General features: G+C 45.2%; 1 pseudogene; it reads left to right on the top strand.

Annotated features, from left to right (window-relative positions):
• Nucleotides 1–10,921: 10,921 nt before the first annotated feature.
• On the top strand, nucleotides 10,922–12,282 carry LOC121474722 (annotated as a pseudogene).
• The last annotated feature ends 1,694 nt before the right edge of the window (nucleotides 12,283–13,976 follow it).

Raw genomic sequence — 13,976 nt, 5'->3', positions numbered from 1 at the left:
TTCTGAAACCTAGGAGGAGTACACAGCAGTTAGCCACTCTGTCTCCTGCAGCCAGTCACAACATTCAGCCAGTATGCAGCCATGTGGCCACACCTACCAAAATTATCCTTTTGACCCAATTGTGACCCCTCACTCGAGAGACAGGATTTGAAGGGCTTGTCACTGCCAGTCAGGAAATGAGGAACAATGATCCCATTCCTTAGGATGCCAAAAGGCCCTCATTATCTGGTTTGTCACTGTATCATCTCACTCTCCCATTAAGACTATAGGCTGTAGCCTTTTGTTGATTACCCCTCAGGCCAATTGCTCTTCACTTTTCTGGGACATCATCTTTCCTTTTTTGGGGGTGGGGTGGGGGAGATTGTCTTTTCATACATTCTTCCGACTGCCATCAAAATTCTTTTTTTTTTTTTTTAAAATTTTTTATTTTTATTTATGATAGTCACAGAGAGAGAGAGAGAGAGAGGCAGAGACACAGGCGGAGGGAGAAGCAGGCTCCATGCACCGGGAGCCTGATGTGGGATTCGACCCCGGGTCTCCAGGATCGCGCCCTGGGCCAAAGGCAGGCGCCAAACCGCTGCGCCACCCAGGGATCCCTGCCATCAAAATTCTTAAGGAAAAAACACATTTAAAAAATCCTACCATTTGTGACAACAGATGGACCTTGAGGGCATTTTCTTATGAGAAATCAGTAGGAAAGAGAACTCTAAATGCGTAAATTGCTCTAAATGCATAAATATGCTCTAAATGCATAAATTCAGTCCTCTATTTCAACTGTACAGCAGTATGTACTGCACAGGTAATTAACATTAAAAGGTGGCAGACGGGCAGCCCAAGGTGGCTCAGCGGTTTAGTGCCACCTTCAGCCCAGGGCGTGTTCCTGGAGACCAGGGATGGAGTCCCATGTCGGGCTCCCTGCATGGAGCCTTCTTCTCCCTCTGCCTGTGTCTGTGCTTCTCTCTCTCTCTCTCTCTCTCTCTGTCTCTCATAAATAAATAAATAAGTAAATATTAAAAAAAAAAAAAAAAGGTGGTAGACACCGGATTTGGGATGTGTTAAGAAGCTTGGAAGTCACTTACTCTGAACAAAATAAAAAGCTGACCTGAAAAATAAAGAACTCCTGTCATCTTTCACAGCAGTAGGTTACAGGGCTTAGTGCTACACCCAATGTTAGAAAGGCAGGTGAACCCAGACAGGCCCAATTTATAGGCACTCAAATCCAAGAAATAAAAACTCCATGGGAACCAGGATAGGGTATGGAAACCTGAACTGTGGGGATCCCTGGGTGGCGCAGCGGTTTGGCGCCTGCCTTTGGCCCAGGGTGCGATCCTGGAGACCCAGGATCGAATCCCACATCAGGCTCCTGGTGCATGGAGCCTGCTTCTCCCTCTGCCTGTGTCTCTGCCTCTCTCTCTCTCTCTGTGACTATCATAAATAAAAATTAAAAAAAAAAAAAAAAAAAAGGAAACCTGAACTGTTACTGACAAACTGCAGGCTAAGGTCAACACATCTGAGACTTAAAAAATTCAAGGGCACATTGCTTTTTTGAGTTTTATCTTCTGTAGCTCAACTACTTTCTCACAGTAAATCTAGGGGGGGGGGGGAAAAACCCTGTGCTTCCCTCAGGAAGAGTGAGAAAGAGGAGGCATTATCACATATGCCAGGAAAACTCTGCTCTTGACAAGACTATACCTCAGAACAAGGTAGTTAAGCAGACCCTAACTGACCAGGGGCAGGGTAGGCAAATACTTATCTCAAGCCCACCCTAACCACCCTTCCCTACCCAATGGGAGGAGGAAGGTGAAGTGAATGTATAATTCATAGTCCAAAGGCACAATCTCACTAAAACACAGAGACCTAACATCACAGTCCTTCAATAACCATAAGGCTATCATCCCTGTCCTACCTCCACAATGTAACATGTCACTAAAGGCCTATTTAGAACACTTCCCTCAATCCAGTACAGAAGGCCTAGCAATCAAGAAAACATTATAAGATATACCAAAAGCGAAAACCTGTGTTCTTTACCAAAAAAAAAAAATCACTTTAAATATGAAGATGGGGCGGGGGGTGGGGGAGGGTGTGTGCCTGGGTGGCTTGGTCAGTTAAGCTCCCAACTCTTGATTTCAGCTCAGGTCATGGTCTTAGAGTCGTGGAATTCAGCAATGTGTTGGGCTCTAAACTCAGCGTGGAGTCTGCTTGAGATTCTCTCTTTCCCTTTCCCTCTGCCCCTCCCCCTCCCCAAAATAAATAAATCTTTAAAAGTAAATAAATATAAAGACAGGAATAAAGAAATAAATGCATAGAGAAACAGGTACCATGCTAATGCTAATCAAAAGAAAGTAGACAGGTTTATTTCTTTCAGACAGAACAGACTTCAGAGCAAGGAAAGGGATCAGGGATAAAGAGTGGCATTGCATAAAACACCCACTCTTCACTGAAACGTAACAAGGATTGCTTCTTTTAAAGGCAGGTGGGAGGAATGGGAGCTTACCCAGCAGATCAGCTTTGCTGTTAATAGAGCCACTTTAGACTCCACCTCAGACATTTCCTCTGATGAAGAAAGTTGTAACAAAGAACCTCAGATCATTCCTAAAGTCAGTAATCCGAAGAGTATATATCAGGTTGAAAACTTAAAACCGCCCTTTCAATCTTGGTTCCATGTCTCCCGCAAAAAGAATATGGCAGATGGCCGTATGAGCCTCCTAGGGAACACTTCTCATGCATTGCATAAACATCCTAAAGGTCAGAGGTCTGCTGCTAACCACCGGGTGGACAGGTACCACTGGGTGAACACAAACCGATAATGCAGTGGCTGGGCACCTCGTGGCATAGAGCTCAGAGGAGCTGCTTTATTTTCTCTAAAACAAAAGAGAGTCTAAGGTGGTGAAGCCCTCAAAACAGAAAAAGTACTCCCATCAGGGACTAGGGTGCCATAACGGTGAATCCTTTCACACAGATCATGACTATGTTCTTAACTGTACTTTTAATTTGTATGTAATTTTATGTGAAGTTTTATGTAACACTAATGAATGTACTCAGTAAGGTAATAGAATGAAGATATTGGCCTGGGATAAGATTCAATGAATTATGAAAAGCAACAGTTTAAATAAACGCACTATGTTTTTAATAAAAAAAAAAAAAAATTTTTTTTTTTTTTTTTTTTTTTTTTTTTTTTTTTTTATGAACTATATTCCTCAGAGCTCAGTAGATTCCCTCTTCGAAGGGACCTGGTACCTTGTCAGAGTGGATGAGAAGCACAGGAGGACCTATGCCCAGAGCCCTCCCCCAGCGACCATACTCTGGGTGAAGGAGTAGGACTCATACATTCAAGTGCAGCCACTGAGCATATTCCAAGTCCTGCTAAGAAAGTGCCACGACTCCCTGCCACAGCAGCAGAACCCGAAGCAGCTGTCTTTAGTAACAGGGAGCATTAAGATACTTCTATGAGGTGGAAGACTTCAGTGCGGGTTGGGGTGGAGGGTCTGTATAGGAACAGTTCTGGGAATGGGACGTCTGGGGACAATTTTAAAGGATTACATGTTGTGTAACTTTTTATGTGACTGACATGAAGCCTGGAAAACTATCGTGTTCTTGGGGGAGTCTCTTTGCTCAATTTGCTCGCATGCTTCCTATTGTGGTCCAGCCAGTGCTCAATCTACGGGAGGAATGTTAAAGGGCTCTGTAAACTTCATACCTCTCTGGCCATTTGTATGCATGAAGCTTAGTTTTTAAATGTGGTATCATGAATCATGTGCTTCGGGTGAAGAAAGCCAAGGTACTAGTCTCCAATTTTAATTTTTTTTAAACACATAAGACTTTTGTACTTTGAACCAACAAGCTTACTAAAAGTACCTGTGATTTTTGAAAAAAAAAGTTTCTAGTTTAGGGAATGTAGTCTTCCCTAAAGTGTAAAGTGTATACCCTTATCAGAGGCTGAAACTATGTGAGGCAAAAAGTGATATAACTGCAAGGAGAAATAAAATGACCCACTGTTACTGTTGGGAGACTTTAACACTCCTCTATCAGAACAGGACAGACACGGCGGATTAAAAAAAGCAGCAAAGACAATCGAACACAACAGCACCCTCAACACATCGGAAATAACGAACATCCACACAGACTACTTCATCCAACAGAACAAGTTATCCTCTCACACCTACATGGAACATTCACCAAGACAGACTATATGATTAACCAAAAAACACTTCTACAAATTAAAAAGTATATTAATCATAGAGTGTCTGCGCTTAGCCTACAGCTGACTATAGAAAACAAAGATCACTATGAAATCTCAAATACTTTGAGATTAAATACAAACTAAGCAACACTGAATCAACAAAGAAATCCGAGAAGTTCTAAATATTTGGAACTACGTGAAAATACAATTTAGCTAAATTTGTTGGATGGCATGAAAGCAGTGCTTTTAACTTACAGCTTTGTAAAGATCTAAATATCAATTATCTAGCCTCTAACTTGGGGAAGATAAAAGAAATACTATAAACTCTGTTCCCAGATTCCATAAACTAGACAAAATCGACCAATTCCTTAAAAGGCAAAGTTCACCAGATTCATAAAAGTAGAAATGGACATCTACATAGATCTTTCGTATTAAAGAAAATGAATCAATTAACTGATTACCTTCTAGAACAGAAAGCACCAGGTGCATAAGGGCTCACTGGTAAAGTCTACCAAACACATTGAGAAATTACAAATAGATCAATAGTATAGAACAGAAAGCTCACACACAAACCCACATAAATATACTCAACCAATGTTTGACAAAGGAACAAAGACAATACAATGGAGCAAAGACAGTCCTTTCAACAAACTGTCCTGGAATAAGTGGACATACACGTGCCAGAAGTGATTCTAGACACAGACCTTAAAACAAACACCCACCACAAAAATTAACTCAAAAATGGACCACAGGGATCCCTGGGTGGCGCAGCAGTTTGGCGCCTGCCTTTGGCCCAGGGCGCGATCCTGGAGACCCGGGATCGAATCCCACATCAGGCTCCTGGTGCATGGAGCCTGCTTCTCCCTCTGCCTGTGTCTCTGCCTCTCTCTCTCTCTCTCTCTCTCTCTCTCTCTCTCTGTGTGTGACTATCATAAATAAATAAAAAATTTTAAAAAAAATGGACCACAGATCTCAATGTAAAATGCAGAAATTAGGAGAGCTAGAAGAGAAGAGGTATCCTAGATGACCTTAGGGATACTGATGACTTAGCTACAATACCAATCCACAACCCATGTAAGAATTGACAAACTGGACTTTTTTTTTTTTTAATCCCCCACCCCGCCACCCCAAGCTGGACTTCTTTAAAATCAAAACCTGCAAAAGACACTGTCAAGTCAAAAGACAGACCATTTACAGGTACACAAATTGAAAAGATTAAAAACTCCATGGGACTTTTATTTGGGAGAAATATACTTGTATAATACATGTGATAAAGAACTGTTATCTGAAACACCCAAAAAAACCTAATACCAAAAAAACCCCAAACTCCCATTAATAGGCCAAACCTTAAGAGACACCTTAAAAATATGCAGATGGAAAATAAACATTAAAATATGCTCCACATGTCATCATGGAAATGCAAACTAAGGTAATGAGATACCACTACAAAAAAAAAAAAAAGAGAGAGAGAGAGATACCACTACCTAGGTATTAGAATGGCTGAAGTCCTAAACACTAACACTAAACGCTGGTGAAGATGAGGATCAACAGCAACTGGTTCACTGCTGTTGGGAATGCAAAAATGGTACCGTCACTTTGAAGGTCTGCTGTTTTCTTTCAAAACCAAACATACCCCTGCCAAAACCTGGAAGAGACCAAGATATACTTCAGTAGGTAAGTAGATATCTAGTGTCATAAATCCAGATGATGAAATGTTTGGCAGTAAAAAATTATCTGCAAAACTATGAAAAGAAAAAGCCTTAAATGCACATTATGTGAAAGAAGCCAATCTAGAAAATGTACATGCTATATGATTCCAATCTAACTTTCAGAAATAAGCAAAGCTATGGAGGCAATAAAAAGATTAGCAGTTGCCGAGAGTCAGGGAGGATGGAATCATTAGTATGCAAAGCAAAAAAGCCAGGAGCAATGACCAACTCAAAAGCACCCCTCATCAAGGGCTCCTGGGTGGCCCAGGTGGTTAGGCCTTGGACTCGTGATTTTGGCTCAGGTCAGGATCTCAGGGTCAGAGGAATAGAGCCCTGCCTGGAGCTCAGCATTTGAGATTCTCCACCTCTGGCCCTCCACTCCCTGCCCACTGCCCCCTCCAACCCCACCCCTGCCTGCTTCCTCACATGGGCTCTCCCTCTCTCTCTCTCAGATAAATAAATAAAACCTTTAAAACTTTAAAAAATAAACAAATAAACAAACAAACAAACAAACAAATAAATAAATAAAAACAGGCAGTCCTTGTCACACCTAGTTTTCTACCTGGAAAACAAGTTGCATAACGTATACGTTTTATCGTTAGTAAGATAACAAGAGTAGATTTAGCAATCTTTACCAGAGTTGAGGGGAGACTCACCCTATGGATCTGCCCTGCCTAAAGCCCCCTCCTACTCCGTAATGCATAAAATCCTAGATGTCTACCTCCCAAACATTTAACTCATCATTCTTCCCCCAAAGTACTTTTTTGGACCACACCGTAACAGCTTTTAGAATCTTTAGACCTTGTTGAAAAAATTATAGGGACTAGGAGCTCTAAGGTGCCTCTATCAGAGTGGTCTCATAACATAAAATTTTGGTTTGACTCCTGTGTAACTCTGGGCAAGTCCTGGACTCTGAACCTCAGTTCTCTCATTTGCGAAGCACAGACAGCAATAATACCTAGCTCAGGAGATTGAGGTCAGATGAGAGAGCCTACTTCCAGTATTTGGCAAAATAACTGGCATATAGTTAGAATTCAAATTTACTTTTTTTTTTTTTTTAATTTCATTTATTTGAGACAAAGCAAGAGTGAGAGAGATCTCAGAGGGAGAGGGAGCAGCAGATTCACAGCTGAGCAAGGAGCAGATGAAGGCCAATTCCAGGACCCTGAGATCCTGACCTGAGCCACGGGCAGATGCTTAATTAAGCCCCTCAGGGACCCCCAAATTTTATCTATTAAGGTGAACTTCAAACCCTGCCCCGTATGCAGCCATAATCTCTCGCGCAGGAGGGTGAGGAAAGAGAAGTCATGGACTGAGGGGTCAGAAAACCTCGGCGCTGCTTCAGGGGGAGCACCCCGCACCCCGCACCCCGCCCCCCGCCGACCGCCTCACATTCCTCACCTGGCCCCGGAACACAGAACGGATTACCGGGGAGATGCTGGTACCAGGGACTCGGGTACGGCGGAGGGCCCACCGCGTGCACGTAGAGAAACGGCCTGGCGGTGCCGCCCCCAACATGAGCGCTGTTTTCCGAAGAGGAGTTCATTCTCTGGGCTGAAAAACAGGTGTCGGCGTTCAGGCGAGGCCAGCGCTGCGTCCCGCCGCGATGGAGGGCGTCGTCCGCTTCCCGCTCAGAACCCCAAGCCTGCGGGCGGGGTCCCCACCGTCTCTGCCGCTCGCCTGGCCTCGGGGTCACGGGCTGCACCGCCCCAGGCCCTGGGCCGAGCCGCCCGCGGGCGGGGCCCCTCCAGCGGGAGCAAGTCTCGGCTCCTGAGCAGCCGCCGCTGCGGCAGGAGGGCGGCTGAGGCCCGGAGGCCACGGCAGGAGCGCACAGGCCGCAGCGCGACGCTCTGGGCAGACCCGGGAGCTCCTCTCCAGGGCGTGTCCTGCCCGGCCTCGCCAGGTGCCTACCCCGCGCCCTCCCAGGCCGGGGAGCCCGCGCCCCGAGCCCCGCGTCTCCCGCCCCGCGGCCGGTCTGTTCCGCGCTCCCCACACGCGCGTCCCCGCACACCCACCTGCCCCCGAGCAGGCTCCGCCACGCGGACAGGCTGGCGCCCTGCGGCCCGGCTCCCGCCCTTACATCGTCTGGCGGGCACGTGCCGCCTACTGCGCAGGCGCCGCCCTCCCGCCGATGGCCCGCGCATGCGCTCTGGGCCCGGCCGGCACCTGAGGCGGCTCAGGGCCCTCTTCTGCCCGGGGCTGGCTGCAGCGCGGGGACGCGCAGGTGCTGGTGCTTCCAGAGGACCCCTCTCTCCCAGGCCGGCCCTTCCATTCGAGGGTGTGCGTTAGGATAGCTGCTGTCCCCTCCTCGGAGCTCCTGCCGTCCTTCCCTCCTTGGGCCTAAGCCCTGACCCTTAGGGAGAGGAGCGGACCTAGGAGGAGAGGGAGAAGGCGGCCTGGACGGCGCAGGCCTGAGGGAAGGCGATGCACAAGGGGGGGTGTTCCAGCCTGCTTCCCGCTGCGGACAGGAAAAGCGGGGTGCAGAGGCCCCGGCGGGTAGGGCGCTCTCGGTCGGGAGAGAGGGACGGAGGGCCTGGGAGGCCGCCCGTGGGCCGGTAGGTGGGCAGTTTGAGCGGGAAGCTGGCACACACGGACTCCGCTGGGGTTTTTTTGTTTGTTTGTTGTTGTTGTTTTTTCTTATTCATTCAGAGAGAGAGAGAGAGGCAGAAACACAGGCAGAGGGAGAAGCAGGCTCCATGCAGGGAGCCCGACGTGGGACTCGATCCAGGGTCTCCAGGATCACGCCTCCGGCTGCAGGCGGCGCTAAACCGCTGGGCACCTGGGCTGCCCGACTCTGCTGTTCTTTGCACGTGGGAGAAAGGAGAGTGGTTAACGGGAATCGTGGGGTTGGAAGGAGGCTTGTGAGTTTTTAAAAAAATTTTTGGCTTTTTAAAGATAGGGATTTCAGTATCTTTATGGCCAGAATGGAGAGATGGGTAGATGTTACCTACAGAGGAGAGAGAAGGGATGTTAGTTAGGAGGGTGTTCTGAGGAAGCAGTGTGAGGTTAGCTAAGCCTGGTTGCGGTGCTTTGCCTTGGACAGAAGAAAGTTACTCACATAGGAGGGACATGAAGTCCTGAAGGCAGGGATTTCAGTGCCTTAGCATCTGATGACCTTGATTTTTTTTCAATGGAGGGCAGGAATAAGACTGCAGGGAGCGTTGGAAATTTGAAATGGGTGTCTGCATTATTTGGTAGAAATTATGTTTGACAGAATTTGCCCCGGGTGAAAGAGAATAAAGATTTTCTTTCACATAAAAAACTCTGGAGGTGGACTGCCTGAGTGCTGGTTTGGTGACATCTGGCATCACAGAGTACCCCCAGTCTCTTCTCTTTTTACTCCAAAATCCTTAGCACTGGCTTCCTTCTTCTTCCTTCTTCCTTCCTCATGATCCAAGATGCCTGTTCCAAGTACAAAGCAAGGGGAGGGAACGCAAAAGGATTAAAAAAAAAAAAAAAAAAAAAAAAGCAGAAGCGCCCACAGCAGCTTCTGCTCTGTGATCAGTCTTGTTCTTAAGAAGTTATACTAGAAAATACACGCAATATCAGATTATTATCTCATGGTTACCTACAGCTGAAAGGATGTTTGGGAGCTCTTGTCTTTTAATGGGGTATGTTACTTGGAATATGATGGGATACTGTGACGAAGAAAGAGGAGAGAATCGGTGTTAATTGGGCAAATAACTGTTATATTGCTTTGGTTAATGAAAGAAGCAGTATTTTCCTACTTCCCTTTACTTATACAGAGCCAAGTCATTATCATCCCTTCTTCCCTTCACAGCTAAGTTTCTTCAGAAATGGTCATAAACACTCTGTCTTCCCCACCTCCCACTTCTTCGCTCACTACAAATCTAGATTTTATTACCATTGTGCCCATGTATTCACCTTTACCGAGTACGGAGGAGGATGAGGACGCTAATGAACCACTTGCTGCCAAAAGGCATTTAAACTTCAGTCTTTATGTCACTAAACCTTGCTTCCCAGGTACTAGCCCAACTGGTTCTACATCCTGTCTGCCTGCCTTTCTTCTTGTTTGTTTGGGGTTGTTTGTTTCTGTTTACCCTCCTCAAAATCTTTTACTGGCTTCTCTTTCAAAATTTTCTCTTTAATGTTCATATTCTCCCTGTTATGGTCCTTAGGTTTATTCTCTTTGATTCCACTTTCTCTTGCTGTATTTTCAACCATCCTCAGGGCTTCAAATACAACTAGCATATTGCTCACTCCTAAATCTCGATTTCCATTGTATCTATCACACATTTATTTCTCAACGGAAGACTTTTGTTGTTGTTAGGATATGTACAAGGGATGATTTTTGTTCACATCCTTTAGGTAAAGCAATCTCCAGCACACTATTAAACTCCACAAGTGGCACAGCAGTTAAGAAACTCTATTAGACATGTATGAATAGACAATATGTGATCTTGACAATGTGTTTCCAACCCAGCCAATCAGATGGAGCTGTTGTAGGTTTGAAATTGTTCTCTGGCAGTATTTTTGAGGTATAACTACTTTATGTTGCCAAATAGTTGGGGAACCACAATATTTAACAATCATTAGGTCTGGGGGCAGGGTATGGGGTTTGAAAAACCCCAGAGTATACCCTCTGAATAGAAGGTCTTTTTACCTTCTGTTGGTGGAACCTCAGGGTCCAGATTACCGTTTGAAATAATGTATTAGGTGTTCAGTGCAGTTTAATCTCTTTTACTCTTCTTCTTTCCTATATAATTTTCTCTTTTCAGTTTTCCTCTAGATTCTGATTTCATATTTTCATTATAATAGGCAAGAGAAATGGTTGAAGAAAAATGGACTGTTTATATATAGATTGAACCATAGAGTTGTTATCAGTTTGCTTTATTAGTAGCCAAAGAGCCCTCTGGATTCAACCTAACTACCTTGAGCATTTGGGAAAAGAAAAAAAAAAAAAGCATATGCCCATAAATTATTAAAAGCAACTGCAAAATTTAAATAACGATGATACAAAACTAACATATATTAAAGATTACTTAAAAACATACAAGGAGCTACCCCCTTTCTCTGCAGAATCACCATGGTGGCCGGGACCCTGTACACATATCCTGAAAACTGGAGGGCCTTCAAGGCTCTCATTGCTGCTCAGTACAGCAGGGCTCAGGTCCGCGTGCTCTCCGCACCCGCCCCACTTCCACTTTGGCCAAACCAACCGCACCCCTGAATTTCTCCGTAAATTTCCTGCTGGCAAGGTTCCAGCATTTGAGGGTGACAATGGATTCTGTGTGTTTGAGAGCAATGCCATTGCCTACTATGTGAGCAATGAGGAGCTGCAGGGAAGTACTCCAGAGGCAGCAGCCCAGGTGGTGCAGTGGGTGAGCTTTGCTGATAGCGACATAGTGCCCCCAGCTAGTACCTGGGTGTTTCCTACCTTGGGCATCATGCACCACAACAAGCAGGCCACAGAGAATGCAAAGGAGGAAGTGAGGCGAATTCTGGGGCTACTGGATACTCATTTGAAGACGAGGACTTTTCTGGTGGGCGAACGTGTGACTGACATCACAGTTGTCTGCATCCTGTTGTGGCTCTATAAACAGGTCCTGGAGCCTTCTTTCCGCCAGGCCTTCCCCAATACCAACCGCTGGTTCCTTACCTGCATTAACCAGCCCGAGTTCCGGGCTGTCTTGGGGGAGGTGAAACTCTGTGAGAAGATGGCCCAGTTTGATGCTAAAAGGTTTGCAGAGAGCCAACCTAAAAAAGACACCCCACGGAAAGAGAAGGGTTCTTGGGAAGAGAAGCAGAAGCCCCAGGTTGAGCAGAAAGAGGAGAAGAAGGCTGCTGCCCCTGCTCCCGAGGAGGAAATGGTTGAATGTGAGCAGGCACTGGCTGCTGAGCCAAAGGCCAAAGACCCCTTTGCTCACCTGCCCAAGAGTACCTTTGTGTTGGACGAATTTAAGCGCAAGTACTCCAATGAGGACACTCTCACTGTGGCACTGCCGTATTTCTGGGAGCACTTCGATAAGGATGGCTGGTCCCTGTGGTACGCTGAGTACCACTTCCCTGAGGAGCTCACTCAGACCTTTATGAGTTGTAACCTCATCACTGGAATGTTCCAAAGGTTGGACAAGCTGAGGAAGAATGCCTTTGCCAGTGTCATCCTCTTTGGAACCAACAACAGCAGCTCCATTTCTAGAGTCTGGGTCTTCCGAGGCCAGGAGCTTGCCTTTCCGCTGAGTCCAGATTGGCAGGTGGACTACGAGTCCTATACGTGGCGGAAACTGGATCCTGGCAGCGAGGAGACCCAGACGCTGGTTCGAGAGTACTTTTCCTGGGAGGGGGCCTTCCAGCATGTGGGCAAAACCTTCAATCAGGGCAAGATCTTCAAGTAAACATCTCTTGTCATCATCGCCTAGCTGCCTGTACCTGCCCTTCAGGGAGATGGGGGTCATTAAAGGAAACTAAACATTGAAAGAAAAAAAAAACAAACATACAAGGATGCAAAGAAGGTGTTAATAGCTGAATTGTGTCCTCTTAAAATTTGTATGTTGAAGTCAAACACCTAGGAGATCAGAATGTGGCTGTATTTTAGAGTTGGGCATTTAATGAAGTAATTAAGGTAAAATGAGATCATTTGGGTAGGCTTTAATCCAGCATAACTGGTAGTCCTATATGAAGATTGAGATTAAAGACCCAGACATTTGCAGGCAGAAAGATAATGTGAGGACAGGGTGTGAAGGCAGCCACCTGCAGGTCATGGAGAGGCCATGGAAGAAACCAAACCTGCCAAAACTATGCTATTATCTTGAACCCATAGACATAAGAACTATGAAAAAATAAATTACTGTATTTAAACCACTCAGTCTGTAGTATTTATTATGGAAGCCCTAGCAAACTAATACAGAAGCAATTAATATAAGAAAAGAACAGTGTGGGGGATCCTGGGTGGCTCAGATGGTTAAGCGTCTGCCATCTGCTCAGGTCATCATCTCCAGGTCCTGGGATCATGCCCCAAGTCAGGCTCCCAGCTCAGTGGGGAGTCTGCTTCTCCCTCTCCATCTCCTAGCTCTCACCCTGCTTATCCTATCTCTCTCAAATAAATTAATAATATCTTCAGAAAAACTATTTAAAAAAAAAGAAAATGATAGGGTGGTATGTGTTGCTTTTATTCCATAATATGAAAAAAGAAACAACTTTTATAGCTAACCAATAAGCCAGCATAATTCATGCATTCTGGTACAGTTGGCTTTTATTTCCGACAAAAAGGAATATGGTTATTTTATTTTTATTTTTTTAATTTCATGAGAGACACACGAGGGGCAGAGAGAGAAGCAGTGACATAGGCAGAGGGAGGAGAAGCAGGCTCCATGCAAGGAGGAGCCTAATGTGGGACTCCAGGGATCACACCCTGAGCCTAGGGCAGACACTCAACCTGAACCACTCAGGCTTCCCAGAATATGGTTATTGTTACAAATTATTATTAGACATAAAATTTCTTAGTTCAAAATATTTTTACTAGCTCTACCCCCACCAAATATAGGTTTTTAAAAAATTAAGCAAAACCTCAAATTTTCCTTTGAATTCCAGCAACTAATATGTAGGAAGCAACATAAACCTATACCTCTCTCCAGAGAAGGGTGAGGTCCCTAGATAACTACAAGGTGGAAGCTGGTCACCAGAAAGACCAAACAAGATAGGAGGGTTTGAACTTTTAAGTTCCCCTCTCTACCTTCTCAGAGGAGAACGTTGCTGAATATTGAGTGGGAAAAACAAAACAAACTTGAACCAGGAAATTGAGAAAGCTTTGAGTATCCTTCCACTGAATTTGACTGTCTTCATAATAGGCAAGAGAAATGGAATGAAGAAAAATGAGTTATTTATATATATGCCAGATGATGGGAAGATCATCATCAAGAGAGGGCCTGGACACTCTATGCCATCCCCAGTCCCCATACCTTTTCTTAGACATGTCTTCCATTTGGTTGTGTCCTTTAAAATAAACTGGTAAATATGTATAAAGTTCTTTACTGAGATCTGTAAGTTCTAGTGAATTTGCAAACCTGAGGAGGTAATGGGAACCCCCAAATTGGTAGTTGGGTGGGTAGAAGTTTGGTGGCCTGCCC

This window comes from Vulpes lagopus, chromosome 13, assembly GCF_018345385.1.
Source record: "Vulpes lagopus strain Blue_001 chromosome 13, ASM1834538v1, whole genome shotgun sequence".
In the NCBI taxonomy this organism is placed as follows: Eukaryota; Metazoa; Chordata; class Mammalia; order Carnivora; family Canidae; genus Vulpes; species Vulpes lagopus.
Note: the sequence above shows the minus strand (reverse complement) of the source record. Positions and strands in the feature narration are given on the sequence as shown.